Below are 12,500 nucleotides of genomic sequence, written 5' to 3'. Positions count from 1 at the left end.
CCCCCCCCTCCCCCCCCCCCCCCCACCCCCCCCCCCCCCCCCCCACCCCCCCCCCCACCCCCCCCCCCCTCGCTCTCTCTCGCTCTCATCCAGACAACAGGGAAGGGCTGTTACTCCGCCAGTGGCCCAGGCATTTTAGGCAAAGACCAGCTTCTCACAGCCCCTGTTTGTAGATGTGTCCACGCATGTCTATAAGACGGTATGTCGGTCCGTCGGTCCGTCCGTCCGTCCGTCCGTCCGTCCGTCCGTCCGTCCATCAGTCTGTCTGAAACGCATTCCAAAACACCAAAACACGATCTTCGTAGCCATCGGACGCATCTTTGTCCACCTGTTGAATTGAAAAAAAAAATCAACAGCATTGTCCTCTAAAGCCTGTCAGCCCACCGGGAAAATCCCTTGCATAATCAGTCCAGGGGTGCATTTCTGGAAAGTGTAGTTGCTAACTAGTTGCTAGCTACTTTGTTGGTTGTAATGCAATTTCCCATTGGCAACTACCGAATTTGCTAACTGCTAATAACTACGCTTTCCAGAAATGCACCCCAGCCCTGATGCGAGGGAGAACAACAGCAGTGAAAAATCACAAACAACAAGCACCAAATCACTGCTTTAGCCTCTCAGCCACTCAGTCAGACATGGCCTCTCCTCTCCTGTCCTTTCCTGTCCTGTCCGCTATTGCTCCCCATAACCAGGCACTCTCTCCCCGCCTGAATACATAACATTATCACCTCCATCTCTCCATCTCTCTCTCTCTCTTTCTCTCTCTCTCTCTCTCTCTCTCTCTCTCTCTCTCTCTCTCTCTCTCTCTCTCTCTCTCTCTCTCTCTCTCTCTCTCTCTCTATCTATCTATCTATCTATCTATCTCTTTTGCTTTTCTCTCTCTCTCTACACTCTTTCTCTTCATCTCTGTTTCTCTGTTTCTCTGTATCTATTTCTCTCTCTCTCTCTCTCTCTCTCTCTCTCTCTCTCCATCTCTCTTTCTCTCCTCAACAGTCTCCTTGAAGTGGGTACTCACGCCGGGAATTCCCAGGTTCCCCCTACTACAGACAACATTTCAATTCACACATACACACACATAGACACACTCGTACACTTACACAAGCAGAAACACACACGCGTCACGCACGCACGCACACACACACACACACACACATGCCACACCACACTGTTGTCAGTAGCCAGTCAGGATCAGTATATCACAGTAAGAGGAGGAGAGAGAGCGAAAGAGAGCGAGTGAGAGAGAGCGAGTGAGAGAGAGAGAGAGAGAGAGAGAGAGAGAGAGAGAGAGAGAGAGAGAGAGAGAGAGAGAGTGTGTGTGAGAGAGAGAGCAAGCTTTTTTACATGGCCACTCCTGTCTCCTGTCAGCTTTGCCACAGATTTATTGGAGATAATGGCTGGCAGGATTGAGTGACAAGCAAGCGTGGTTTCACACATACTGTAGGCCTACAAACTACATACAGTCACAGACATATTCACACAGAGACACACACACACACACACTCACGCACACACACAAACACACACACACACACACACTCACACCATTATGTGGTCATCAGACAACACAACACACAAAATCAAACACACAAACATACACAACCTTACAGTGCATTTGTAAATGCAGCAGGGCACACATACGCTTTACACACTGTAAACATTCACAGTAATACACTCATACAAACAATATATGATATACGTGTATAATAGTAATAGTACACTAGGTTTATATATAGAGCTTTTCATGAGACTCTTCATCACTCTTCAAGGCCCAACATCACTGCGTTTTTGGCTTTTGAAAATTGTCAAACCTAGCTTTTCTAATTCTACAGTGTCTAATGATTCTGGAAATATGTTGTTTTACAAATCCCCTAAAAAATTGAACAAACGAACATAGTGAACCTGATGAATGTGTGTTTGTGTATTGTGATTGTGTGCAATATGACATACATTAGGGCCTTGAAAGACCCTGTCTTGTAACTTGGGCTCGTCAGCAAAACACAGAATATCAACACTGGCTTTGTCTGAACCCAACTGAATTTGCAATCCATCCAGCTCAAACTGAACCCTATTTAATTGTAAATCTGCAGAGAAATGAACAGTCACAGTCACAAATTGTGAGAGGATGAATACATTATGCGATATCATAAATATGCAAACATAAAAACTGTAGGGGGGATGGGGAGATGAAGCTTACTGGGCAAATACACCGCACAGCGACGAGATTCAAGCGACAGAGAATCGCTTCTGTGCAGCAAGAGCGATACACGCGATTGAAGCGACTAGAGTATGTACGTTAAAAGCAGAACACAAGTATTCAAACATTCCAATTGGTTATGGTCACTGACCTCTATACAACTAATGGCTGTGGCGGCTTGTCTCCGAAGTGCGTCATAGTTCACTTGCATAACAATCCCAGGAGTTCAACGAGAAGGGTCCAGCTGCAGTAAAGACAGTTCCACCCTTAATTCAAGCACGCCCATGGGCGTTCCCGGCATTTGCCGTATTGGCCAATCGTGAAGGGATACTGCATGATGTCATTTTCAAGGCCATTTCCGGATGAAGGCTCCATGTTTGTTACAAAGATATCCCGTGCAAATTGTTATCTTCTAGAGAAACGTTTCACTGAACATTCCACTGACATAATATTCTCAACAATTTATGTCAGAAAGTGAGATAAATCATTTAACATATGCATGTTTACGTTGTGCCCCCACCACGTCAATGCAATGTATGTGCCTTACATATTGAGTGCGCCCCTGGCGGCCCGGGGTATTTTACCAGTTAATAAATCAGTTAGATTTCGATCAGTGATCACTCCGTTTATTGTTTGTTTATTTGGACACTTATATGTCAATAGACACAACAGAACATTACAAATCACACGTTTTCTAATCCCAATATGTTTTGCTTTGTCTTCCCGTACCTCGGACATTGTAGCCTACTGTTAAGGACTCGTGTCGCTATGCAAAAGTTTGTCATAGCAACGTATCAGGTCGCCAAAATGCTTTAATTTCAACAGGACGACCTTGACATTACCTTACCTAGCTGCGTGTATCGAGGTCACTGTTAGCGCTGTGTAGGCTATATGATTAAACATCCTTTCCAGGATATTAAGACACACTCGGACAAATAATTTAAAAAACCCTTTTTGTCTAGGTTGTTCACTTGGTAAGACATGATATAGGCTACTTAGAAAAGTTTGAAACGATGTAAAACATCAGCAACACATTCCCTACTTTTTAAAGTAATGACATTCATGTGGCAATGTGGTCAGTTAGAGCAGATATTAATGAAAAACATATGAAATAGTATTTGAAATATCAATAGGCTATTTGTTTGTTTTATTGGAGAAAAAAACTATTTCTTCATTACCATAGGCCGACCATACTCCATGTCTGTCTATGATTTAGGAGTGACCACACTATTTAAGCTTAGGCCTACCTCTTTATCCAGGAGAGGTTCCAGATTGGCCTGTCTTAATTCAAAGACCATCAGAAAACAGAGATTTTTTTTTCCTACCATCATAACCAGTGTTTGTGCGTACATAATCAGGACCGCTGACAGCTTTGGCTGTGCCCAGGACAAAGTCATCTGAAAGGGCCCCCCACTCAATACATAGACTACATACAATGTAATGAGGACCCATTCCTGGACCCCTCGTCTCACTGGGCCCAGGTCAACGGACCCCTTTGTCCCCCCTGTCAGCTTCCCTGCATGTAGGCCACATACATTGCTGAAAGAAGTGAACGAGACAGGAATGAAATGTGAAAATGTATTTCTGTTTACTTTTACACTATGAAGTGTGAACGGTCACCTCTCCTTCTCCTCATATTCAGAGTGCATAAAACAGCACTCAACTGTGTGGTCTGTTGATAGCCTGTGTAGTACAGTAGATTAGGAGGGTTAACACAAAGTTTGAAATTGTGTTTGACCAGTCTCCAATGTGCAGTTTAACTAATAACTAAAAATAATGCATTGACATGAAATACAGACTGATACATACTATAAATACAGACACAGAGACACAAACAGTGTGCAATAAGAAGATTAACATACTGATGGACAATAAATACACAAACACAGTGGACACACACACACGGCAGGAGGAGATCATACAGGTGATGTGAAGATGCTGTATATAAGGTGCAATGAGTAAAGTGTAAGTGGCATGGTGAAAGAAGTGTTCATGGAATATTCATGTGGTTTTCTTCAGTGCGTTGAGGAGTCTGATGGCTTGTGGAAAGAAGCCGTTTCCCAGTGTGCTTGTGCGGCACCACATGCTGGGCTAGCGCTTCCCTGATAGTAGGGAGAACAATCTGTGTGTTGGATGAGTTTTGTCTTTTATGGTGTTCATTGCCCTCTTATAACAGTGTGAAGTGTACAGGCCCTGAATGGCTGGTAGGGGTGATCTTATGAGCTTTTCTGCCGTTCTCACCACACTCTCTGTACTGCCTTCTAGTCTTCAGCTTGGCGGCTGCCATGCCAGATGGAGAGGCTGCTGGTCAGGATGCTCTCAATGACACCCCTGTAGAAGGTGGTGAGTGCCGATGTGGGGCGGTCGGCTCTTCTCTCATCCTTCGCAGGAAGTGGAGTAGTGTCTGTGTCTTTTTGAGATGGTGGAGCCATGTGGTGCAGTTGGCAGAGGAGGAGCGGCACAGTGGTTGGTGCTGGGTTGATCAGGTTCAGAACCAAAGTTGCTGGTGTCATCAGCCCTCCCTCTGAAAACTGGATCCGTGCCTGTCAAAAAAAGGCATGTTAATGTTATGAATGAGAATTAAGACAAAAACAACCACCCCCTATCTACCTACAGAAAGACATGACATGAGCATGTGCATATGCTTGTGCACATGCCCCCACACACACAGCTACTGTCTTAAAATTTGGCACGCAGGCACGCACGCAGGCACGCACGCACGCACGCAGGCCTATTCTCCCCCCTTTGCCTCAAGTCAAGTGTGCATTTTAGAGGTTGGCCTCACCTGCACATGTGTGAAGAGCAGGGAGATGGGAGGTTGAGGATGACGAGGCAGGGCAGGAGGTTCTCCTTGTGAGCTGCCCTGGTCCTGATGCTGATTGCCCATCACCATGCTGTGGCTCATCAAACCCATTACTGGCATATCGATGCTGAACAGGAACGACTGCTTCCATCTGCACACATGCACACAGACACACACACACACGAGAGGGTATACATAGAATACACTACATAAAAATCACACCCATCATTTTAATGCAGAACACCAGGCTGAAGAGATACAGAGCTTCTGGCCTGTACAGGGGTCACTACTACTGTGCCAGTGTTTTGTATTATCCTCTATACACAAGTTCTGCTATAAATAAACACAGCACATGAAGGAATTACTGTATGAAATACTTATTGGTCTAGTGCAGAACAAAACGGATTCAGTGATTTACTCACCACTGTGTGCAAGTTTCTGTGTTCAGCTCAGGTGGAAGCCTCCATCACAACATGTTGGTACTGACATCAACCATCTTTCAGAAAACTGCCTGCCTGTCAGAAATAGCAAAATTATGTTACCACAACAAGGTTGTTGGAGCCATTTTGGGGTTTTGTTTACTGAGTGGAAGGTGAAATGATGCCTATGATTGTTATTGTTTTGAAATGCCAATTTATGTTTACAAAGTGCTACTTTTAGGTTAAGAAATGGCATACGTGCCTTATTTCCTTTGATTTTGTACAGCTGTTCCTAATTACCTCACTATCTGTCACGTGACGGGACACACCCCCTTTGACGTGCCCCTGGTGCGAAGTGGCTCTTTAATTAGGCCACTGAATGTGTGTTCGACAGGTAGGATGGTAAGGAGGAACAGTTTTAGACCACAAAATACTTAAGACAAATCACTGTATATCTTGTACTTCGAACAGTGTTTTGATTAGACAAGTCAACCGGACCGTTTGAATAAAGCATCAACATCTCTTTAATTCAACTCTCTGTGCGTGCTTGAAACCTTGGATTGTGCGTCGGAACAATTTGCCACCTGCCTCACTTGGCGTTTGGGAAAATCGCCATTACAAAGTCTAAAACTCCCAAAGACCGGCGTCTTGGAAGGAACTGAAGGACCACTTGTGGATTCAAGATAGGCCTACTTGTGGATTACGCTGTAGTTGCGGACATGATTGGATGTTTCACTGCTTGGAACGTTGCGTTAAATGGACTTTGGAAGCGCATCGTATGAAACAGTCTATGAATGAAAGTAACGTCAGTAAAACCGGGTGAGTTAACCTGTGGAAGTTCAATGTTGAACTATTGAAGAGACTTATAGCCAACGAAGTTAATATAAGACTCTATTGACGTGATTATTGACTTATACTAGTAAAATATCACGATGTATAAGATGGAAACAAAGACGGCGAGAGCGACTGTTACATCGGCCGAAATGGCCGCTCGCCGAGATAAATTGGACATTTGCACTACGCACATTAATTACATCAAAACTTTACTCGCTGACAATGAAGATGTAAATCGAGTGAAGACTAAATTGGAAATGCTGCGAGTTAGTGTAGATGACTTTTATGTAAGTCAGATTAGTTAAAGCATCCATGACTGACGAAGAAGTAGAAGATGACATTGTTGATTGGAAAGCAATGAATATGGACTACTTTATCAATTACGTTGAAAAGTGGATAAAAGAACAACAAAGACAACGGGCAGCAGTTAAACATAAAGACTACACTTTTAATGACTCTGAGATATCATCCATGGCGAAAATGGTGGTTGCTGAGAGGGCAGAACTTGTGGCGCGCTGCAGAGCATTGCCAGCGCTGCACGCACGTCGGATGGAGGAGGCGACCTTGAAACACAAGCGAGAGCGAGCTGAGCTGGAAGCACAGCTGGCAGAGGCAGAAGCAAAGCTGCAGGCACAGTTGAAAGCCTTAAGACACGGAACTGCCAGCCGTGCCGTGAAAAGGTTCCCAGAGCCTCTGCACAGCATCTCCAGTGAAGCTAAAACTTCAACCAGAAGTCACCAGAGCCCAAACAACCCACAGCATGACCCCAGCCAAGAAGGCAGTGATCCGGATGATGATTATGCTTCAATGCTGATCATGAGACACTGCACAGCCCAGCATGCCAAAAACCTGGCCCGCGCCGCTTCAGCCAATGGTGACGGCGCCACCGTTGACATCGACGCCGCCGCAGCTGATGACATCGACGCCGCCGCAGCTGATGACATCGACGCCGCCGCAGCTGATGACATCGACGCCGCCGCAACTGATGACATCGACGCCGCAGGTGATGACCCCTTAGACATCGACGCCGCAGGTGATGACCCCTTAGACATCGACGCCGCAGGTGATGACCCCTTAGACATCGACGCCGCAGGTGATGACCCCTTAGACATCGGCTCAGCCGCCGATGAACCCTCAGACATCGCCGCAGCCGCCGATGACCCTTCAGACATCGCCGCAGCCGACGCCGATGACACTTCAGACATCGCCGCAGCCGACGCCGATGACACTTCAGACATCGCCGCCAGCGCAGCCGACGCCGATGATGCTTCAGACATCGCCGCCAGCGCAGCCGACGCCGATGACACTTCAGACATCGCCGCCAGCGCAGCCGACGCCGATGACACTTCAGACATCGCCGCAGCCGACGCCGATGACACTTCAGACATCGCCTCAGCCGACGCCGATGACGCTTCAGACATCGCCGCCAGCGCAGCCGACGCCGATGACGCTTCAGACATCGCCGCCAGCGCAGCCGACGCCGATGACGCTTCAGACATCGCCGCAGCCGCCGCCGATGACACTTCAGACATCGCCGCAGCCGACGCCGATGACACTTCAGACATCGCCGCCAGCGCAGCCGACGCCGATAATGCTTCAGACATCGCCGCCAGCGCAGCCGACGCCGATGACACTTCAGACATCGCCGCCAGCGCAGCCGACGCCGATGACACTTCAGACATCGCCGCAGCCGACGCCGATGACACTTCAGACATCGCCTCAGCCGACGCCGATGACGCTTCAGACATCGCCTCAGCCGACGCCGATGACGCTTCAGACATCGCCGCCAGCGCAGCCGACGCCGATGACACTTCAGACATCGCCGCAGCCGACGCCGATGACACTTCAGACATCGCCGCAGCCGACGCCGATGACACTTCAGACATCGCCGCAGCCGACGCCGATGACACTTCAGACATCGCCGCCAGCGCAGCCGACGCCGATGACACTTCAGACATCGCCGCCAGCGCAGCCGACGCCGATGACACTTCAGACATCGCCGCAGCCGACGCCGATGACACTTCAGACATCGCCGCCAGCGCAGCCGACGCCGATGACGCTTCAGACATCGCCGCCAGCGCAGCCGACGCCGATGACGCTTCAGACATCGCCGCCAGCGCAGCCGACGCCGATGACGCTTCAGACATCGCCGCAGCCGACGCCGATGACACTTCAGACATCGCCGCAGCCGACGCCGATGACACTTCAGACATCGCAGCCGCCGATGACCCCTCAGACATCGCAGCCGCCGATGACCCCTCAGACATCGCCGCAGCCGCCGATGACCCCTCAGACATCGCCGCAGCCGCCGATGACCCCTCAGACATCGCCGCAGCCGCCGATGACCCCTCAGACATCGCCGCAGCCGCCGATGACCCCTCAGACATCGCCGCAGCCGCCGCCGATGACCCCTCAGACATCGCCGCAGCCGACGCCGATGACCCTTCAGACATCGACGCAGCAGCCGCCGATGACCCTTCAGACATCGACGCAGGAGCCGCCGATGACCCTTCAGACATCGACGCAGGAGCCGCCGATGACCCTTCAGACATCGCCGCCGCTGAAGCCGCCGATGACCCTTCAGACATCGCCGCCGCAGCCGATGTCCCCTCAGACATCGCCGCAGCCGACGACGATGACTTCAAAGACACCGCCGCCGCCGAACACTCTGATTTCCCTGTCGCTGCTGATGATTGCCTCAGCGCTGCCCCCACAGCTGATGAGATCATCGACAGCATCCTCGCAGATGACCTCACAGACGCTGTGAAGGACAACGCCGTATGTGTGACGCCGGCAGCAGAAGGGCAGACACAACCACCGCTCGCAACAGGGGCCAGTCACCGATATGAGTATTGGCATAAGAAACAGTGGGTGGCAGCAAGGCGTTCAGGTGATCTTTCTCAGTGGATGAAGGTGGATGGAATTCTTCAGAATCACTTTAACCTGGAGCTGAAGCAGCCTACATTCAAGAAGGACAGTACAGCTATCCTGAAATTCTTTCACCGTCGAAAGAAAAGGAAGAAAAAGAATGACATTGTCATAGTTGACCCCACTGCACCAGGAAGATCCAGGCCCTTAGACTGGAACGTGGAACACCGGCCAGGGCCAGAAGGTCTTGCCAGCAGTGTTGTGGTGAAACCAAGGCCTGCATCTGTAGGCCAAGTGACAAGCGGAGCTTGATCTTGAAAGTCTGGTTGGCTATGCCAGGCTTAGGGGCCATGTTCCCCATGGTTGCACGCATCCACAGTTTCAGACAAGCCTACACATGTTTGATATGCGTGCCCATACACCAGTCCATACATGCATTCACTTCTACAACTGCAGCACATATACATTCACCTCTATGCATATACATGGACTTCTCATTTTGCAGCACATTTGACACACGCTCCCAAGAGTCAATGGAACTGGATGGATACCTAGCACTTTGTGCATATCCATAGACTTTGGGTGGGGCTTGTGGTGACTATGGGCTTCGGATATTGCAAAAAGAAAACAAAAACTTTTTTTTTTTTTTCTTTTCTTAAAAAAGGACAACAAAATGTATCTCACGCTTTGACAACTGAATGTTGATTGTGGAACTGATGACTTGATTTGACATCAGTAGTTTGATTAGCATATTATGACTCTTATGTTTGCTAACTGTTAAGTTTTGGAACTGATGATTTGGATTGAAGTGTGACATCAGTATGTTTTGGTTAATATAGTTCATGGCTCCATTTTGTGTATATACACATTAGTAATTGTCATCAAGTAGAATGGACAATTAGGGGCCAGTATGTTGGAGCCATTTTGGGGTTTTGTTTACTGAGTGGAAGGTGAAATGATGCCTATGATTGTTATTGTTTTGAAATGCCAATTTATGTTTACAAAGTGCTACGTTTAGGTTAAGAAATGGCATACGTGCCTTATTTCCTTTGATTTTGTACAGCTGTTCCTAATTACCTCACTATCTGTCACGTGACGGGACACACCCCCTTTGACGTGCCCCTGGTGCGAAGTGGCTCTTTAATTAGGCCACTGAATGTGTCTTCGACAGGTAGGATGGTAAAGAGGAACAGTTTTAGACCACAAAATACTTAAGACAAATCACTGTATATCTTGTACTTCGAACAGTGTTTTGATTAGACAAGTCAACCGGACCGTTTGAATAAAGCATCAACATCTCTTTAATTCAACTCTCTGTGCGTGCTTGAAACCTTGGATTGTGCGTCGGAACAATTTGCCACCTGCCTCACTTGGCGTTTGGGAAAATCGCCATTACAAAGGTAGTATCTTAAAGATACCCTTAACCAAAGGCAGACAGACACACACTGCCACTGTCTTGGTTCTAGGACACACACACGCCCTTTAAGGGTCACATGTATAATGACCGGGTTCTCACTTACTCACTCGCACACTCCTTTTCTCCTACTTTTGCCTCAGACAATGCAGTGAGTTTTTTTTTTTTAAAAATGGCCTTACCTGCACATGTGTGAAGGGCAGGAAGAGAGGTTGAGGATGGAGCTGCCAGTCAGGAGGTCCAGAGCTGTCCTGGTCCATCACCATCATGTGGATCATCAACCCCAACTTCTTATATCTGCGTGCACACATTCTCTCTCTCTCACACGCACGCACGCACGCACACACGGAGAGATACAGGTTATATGGCACATCAGGAGGCAGGGGTATTGTTGCGCTCTAGATGTTTAGAAATAAGTAGGTGCATGGACCCAAAAAGTAGAGTTCAATGTGGGAGCACACTAAAGACACTAAGGTCAAGTCACTACTCTCTGATGGCAGCAACCTGAAACGTCTGCTCTAATCTGCTCTGAATTGTTTTTTTTTTGTTTTTTGTTTTTTTAATAAATCTGCTTGTGCTTGACCTTAGTAGTGTCTTATTTAGTGTGTTAACCTGCTCCCACATTGAACTATATGGCACATTAAAAATCAGACCCAATGACAAGTCAAGTCGGTTTTATTGTCAATTTCTTTACATGCACTAGTCAAGAATTGAAATTACGTTTAAAAATTGGTTGAACAAATATGACACCTCCGACTTTCAGTGCTATTCTATGTTTGCTTCAAGGAAACACAACTGATAGTTCAGATGATCAAACAGATGTGCACAACGCAGCACAGGAAGAAGCTGCTGTATAAACACCTTTTGGCCCAGTGCTTAATTTGTTTAAGGGTAAGTACAGCATAATTTCGTGATTACTCTTGGTACAACAAGCATTCAAAACATCTGCGTGTCATTTGAAAGGGATGTCAAAACTAGGCCTGTACGTTTATTCAAACGAGTAACAAACCGTGAAACCGTTATTAATACGGAGATCATTTCATGATCACTTCGTGGTGAACTTTATCAATGATATTTAAGCAAGTAAGCACACAATCCGATTACCATTCGAAAGAGCGTCAAAACGTCTATGAATGAACTTTTCGTAGTAAGCCTAGTTAACTTTTATTCTTATTCTAGTCTACTCCATTCACATTTGCCTCGTATTGTCGTAACAAGATTCTGAGATGTGCTGCCTTTGTCCATTCTGACCAGGCTGGTTAGCTAGCTAGCTACCAGGTTGGAAATAGTAAACTAGCACAGATTTCCCAGGCAGTGAAGCCTGTAGTGGGGTATGAAGGGCAACAGATGTTCATATTTGGGAACCAAAGGCAGTTTCCTGCTTAATATATGCAGTGAAGTAGTCACAAGAATGGTAATTACACAGGAATAATAGTTGCTTTGTCTGCCCATAACTTAGTGCTGTACATTTTGACAAATACACACACAACATCTGAAACAAACTTACGAAGGGCGGCCTGTTAGCTTGCCTTGAAGCTAAAACACATTAGCCAAATACTGTTATCTCCTATTAGCCAAAACCACTAGTTGGTGGGCCGAGGTGGTTAAATGTTCGCCCTCCGACTGAAAGTCAACTCGTAAAGTAACCGTTATGTATATTCATGCATTTATATCGAAATCTTACCGACAGTTGAGTGATCGCTGCAGCGAAATCCATCCAGTCGTTTTAATAAGTCCCGCGCGGCGCTTGTGTTGTCATTCGGCAGCATGTCACTGACTTCAACAGCCAAAGGGGCGTTACTGTGAGGGCGGTCTAGTAAGGGGGAATGGGCGTAGCGGTATTAGCTGGACAAGACGCAGCTGGACCATATTGAGTTCAACTACAAACTGTCGCTCTTGTCGCGCAAAGCCTCTAGTCTCCAAAATCGCTTTTGTCGCTCAACTCAATACAAAGTCAATTACTTCCGTCGC

Source organism: Engraulis encrasicolus, chromosome 21 (assembly GCF_034702125.1).
Source record: "Engraulis encrasicolus isolate BLACKSEA-1 chromosome 21, IST_EnEncr_1.0, whole genome shotgun sequence".
NCBI classification, from domain to species: Eukaryota; Metazoa; Chordata; class Actinopteri; order Clupeiformes; family Engraulidae; genus Engraulis; species Engraulis encrasicolus.
The sequence above is the reverse complement of the archived record's forward strand: the minus strand, read 5'-3'. Positions refer to the sequence as shown.